The sequence below is a fragment of the Hemitrygon akajei genome, chromosome 19 (genome assembly GCF_048418815.1).
Source record: "Hemitrygon akajei chromosome 19, sHemAka1.3, whole genome shotgun sequence".
Classification (NCBI taxonomy): Eukaryota; Metazoa; Chordata; class Chondrichthyes; order Myliobatiformes; family Dasyatidae; genus Hemitrygon; species Hemitrygon akajei.
In genome coordinates, this window is record NC_133142.1 from 51,376,398 (window position 1) to 51,381,002 (window position 4,605).

Genomic DNA, 4,605 nt, shown 5'->3' on the forward strand with positions numbered 1-4,605 from the left:
AGGTCCCACATAGGAGATTGGTGGGTAAAATCAAAGCTCAGGGCATCGGGGGGAAGACATTGACATGGATAGAAAACTGGTTGGCAGATAGAAAGCAAAGGGTAGCGGTGAATGGGTGTTTCTCAGAATGGCAGGTGGTGACTAGTGGGGTGCCACAGGGCTCGGTATTGGGACCACAGCTGTTTACAATTTACGTCAACGATTTAGATGAAGGCATTGAGAATAACATCAGCAAATTTGCTGATGATACTAAGCTGGGTGGCAGTGTGACATGTGATGAGGATGTTAGGAGAATTCAGGGTGACTTGGATAGGCTGGGTGAGTGGGCAGATACTTGGCAGATGACGTTTAATGTGAATAAATGTGAGGTTATCTACTTTGGGAGTAAGAACAGGAAGGCAGATTATTATCTGAACGGTGTAGAGTTAGGTAAGGGAGAAATACAAAGAGATCTAGGAGTCCTTGTTCATCGGTCACTGAAGGTGAATGAGCAAGTGCAGCAGGCAGTGAAGAAGGCTAATGGAATGTTGCCCTTTATTACAAAGGGAATTGAGTACAATTGTAAGGAAATCCTCTTAAATTTGTACAGAGCCCTGGTGAGACCACACCTGGAGTATTGTATACAGTTTTGGTCTCCAGGGTTAAGGAAGGACATCCTGGCTGTAGAGGAAGTGCAGCGTAGATTCACGAGGTTAATTCCTGGGATGTCTGGACTGTCTTACGCAGAGAGGTTAGAGAGACTGGGCTTGTACACGCTGGAATTAAGGAGATTGAGAGGGGATCTGATTGAAACATATAAGATTATTAAGGGATTGGACAAGATAGAGGCAGGAAATATGTTCCAGATGCTGGGTGAGTCCAGTACCAGAGGGCATGGTTTGAGAATAAGGGGTAGGTCATTTAGAACAGAGTTAAGGAAAAACTTATTCTCCCAGAGAGTTGTGGGGGTCTGGAATGCACTGCCTCGGAAGGTAGTGGAGACCAATTCTCTGGATGCTTTCAAGAAGGAGCTAGATAGGTATCTTATGGATAGGGGAATCAAGGGATATGGGGACAAGGCAGGAACCGGGTATTGATAGTAGATGATCAGCCATGATCTCAAAATGGCGGTGCAGGCTCGAAGGGCTGAATGGTCTACTTCTGCACCTATTGTCTAAACTCCATGTAAACAATGCATACATTTCAAAAATCTCAAATAAGTTTGTCAGAGGATCTTCCATCAACAAATCCGTGCTGATTATCCCTGATCAATCCCTGCCTTTCTAAGTGGAGATCACCCAAGATAACAAGCCAGGTTTAATTCTGACATTGGGTGCTGTGTGAAGATTTCACATTCTATTTGTGAGCATATGGATTTCCCTGTATGCTGCAGTTGCCATCGCCATAACGAATATGCGTTGCTAAACTAATTTGCCACTGTATATTGCCTCTAGCAGATATGGGTAGGAAGAGTCAAGTGTTGATGCAAGTAGGTACAAGGAGAAATCAACATGAAGATCAGGCAGATTTGAGGCAAGCAGAGGCGAGGAAAAGTCGAGGCCCCTCCACCTAAACAGAGAGCCAGTCTGCAAAGAGGTGATGTACTGTCTCTTCCCCACTTGTCATCCCGCAGCAGCACATGGACGGAATAGTAAACACAAAGTACACTGCAGATGCTGTGGTCAAATCAAGACGTACAAAAAGGCTGGATGAACTCAGCAGGTCGGGCAGCATCCGTTGAAAGGAGCAGTCAACGTTTCGGGCCGAGACCCTTCATCAGGACTGAAGAAGGAGGGGGCAGGGGCCCTATAAAGAAGGTGGGGGGAGGGTGGAATGTGCCAGGTGAAAACCCAATCAGAGGAAAGATCAAGGGGTGTGGGAGGGGAAGCAGGGAGGGGATAGGCAGGAGAGGTGAAGAAGGAATCTAAGGGAAAAGCACTATGGGTAGTAGAAAAAGGCAGAGTCCTGAGAGAGGTGATAGGCAGCTAGAAGAGGAGACAGAGTGAAGGTGGGATGGGGGAAGGGAGAGGGAGGGAATTACTGGAAGTTGGAGAATTCGATGTTCATACCAAGGGGTTGGAGACTACCCAGACGGTATATGAGATGTTGTTCCTCCAACCTGAGTTTAGCCTCATCATGGCAGTAGAGGAGGCCATGTATGGACATATCCGAATGGGAATGTGAAGGAGAGTTGAAGTGAGTGGCAACCCAGAGATCCTATCTGTTGTGGCGGACGGAACACAGGTGCTTGACGAAGCAGTCCCCCAATCTCGCTGACGTAGAGGAGGCCGCACCAGGAGCACCGGATGCAATAGATTACCCCAACAGGCTCACAAGTGAAGTGTTGCCTCACCTGGAAGGACTGTTTGGGGCCCTGAATGGTGGTAAGAGAGGAGGTGTAGGGACAGGTGTAGCACATGGAAGGAATGATGTTCCGGGCATGCATGAAGCATCTGACCGGGAGAGTCCCTCTCACCGCCAGCCAAGAAAGATATTGGTTCCTGTTGGTTAGATCCGGTGATGAGCACTTGTGATTCTGAAGATATAGCTAATGTACTTTTTATAACATTCTTTGATTTAACATATTTAACAAACATGAGACCCAAAATTTTCCTAATTCCAAAGGGTGGTAGGAATTTGACATTTTTTTCCAAAAGCTTTCAAGTTAAGTAAATTAATTATTTCTAGGTATAGAATAAAGGCAGATATGCAGATACATGCTGAGCACCCCTTATCTAAAATGCTTAGGGCTAGAAGTCTTTGGGATTTCAGATTTTAGAATATTTGCATCTATATAATGAGTTACCTTGGGGATGGGACCCAACTCTAAACACAAAACCCATTTACATTACATATAAAGCCTATACATATACCCTGAAGGTAGTTTTGTATATTTTTAATAATCTTGTGCATGAAACAATAATGTGCACATTGAACCAACAGAAAGGTAAGCTATCACTACCTCAGCCAACCAGATGGACAGCCAGTGGCAGTTTGGTATCACCATCATTTCTGACTCTGAATTGGTGTGCTACCAGTTAGCAATCTTTGTCTTACAGATATGTACTAATGTACCTGTTCAGTGTGTTGGATTTTCATCAGTGACGATTTTGGCAAACTCATTAATGAATTTCTCTGCTGCTACATGATCAGCACTCTATCACCACAAGTTTTTTTTTAAATGAATGCCGCACTTGTTCTTAAATTTCTGCAACCAGCATGCTGAATATTCACAATTACTCCCTCATGCCCACCCATCCCTTAACTTCAATCTAAGCCCGCCCACCCATCCCCTGATCCCGCCCCCACTCTGGTCTTGCCCACCCATCCCCAAGCTCCTGTCCCCACTCTAGCCCCATCCCCACTCCCTATTTCTAATGCCACCTATCCCTCTAACCACTCTGGGCTTTTCTTCTTGTAAAGTTTAACGGCCATTGGCAAACCAACATAAAGTACATTTTGCCACTGAGTTGGAGTGTGGAGCCAAGAGACAGGAAGTATACCCATTAAGTTCTCTCCCCGCCCACCCAAAAGACACAAATAAGTTTAAAAAGTCTAATGCTTTTCAGAGTCAAATACCCTCTTATATACATTACAATAGCAGTGATATCCTAAAGAACTTTTCATGTGAAATTATATCTGTCCCAAAGATCTCAGTTTACCAATTATGTTTCCTTTACGTCTCATTGGAACTGCACCGAAACACTATATACCGCACCATCTCTTGACAGATGCCAGTATCATGCATATCAATTCTGAACAGGGAATTATTAAGCCTAGTATATTCAATAAGTAAATATGTAAGTTTGACTTCTTCTTTCCTTTTATACCCATTCCCATTTGAGTTCCTACCATCTTTTGAATTTTATATAAAAGCTATCATTTATTTTCATTATCCCAACTTTTTTGCTACAATGATTGAATAGACTTTTAAATTATGGTTTTCATCTCCCCTTTGTGCAAAGGCACCACTACATTTACACAAAGTACACTGCAGATGCTGGGGTCAAAGCAACATGTATAAAGAAGGTGGGAAGGAGAATGCTGGTAGGTGCCAGTTGGAAAACCAGTAAGAGGAAAGATCAAGGGATGGGGGAGGGGATAGGCAGGAGAGGTGAAGAAGGAATGTAAGGGGAAAGCATTATGGGTAGTAGAAGAAGGCAGAATCATGAGAGAGGTGATAGGCAGCTGGATTTTGTGCCCATTCATTTCCCATCAACCCAAAATGCAAGACCTCCCAACACTCTTGGATGACCAACTCTATGTTGTTGTTGAGTGCTGTCAATGATGGCTCCCCTATGGGATAGATTAGTTGTCCACAGGGCTATCTGCCTTTCTTCCACGCAGATACTGCTGCCCAGATTGGGGACCCTGCCAGATTCGGTACCTCAAAGATCTGTGCTGATGCCATTACACCACCCACCAGCCCGACAGACCAATCCTCAAGTTAACCCAACAAACCGTTTCTAACTATAATCTGCATCGATGTAAAGGTAATCCAGTAATGACCAAATTGGGGAAGATTTAACAGCACCACAACATAATCACAACTTCACCTTCGGGCTTTAAGACCGCTGGTGAGGCTGATCCATAAGCAACACATTCATAATTCAAAAGAGAGATCTG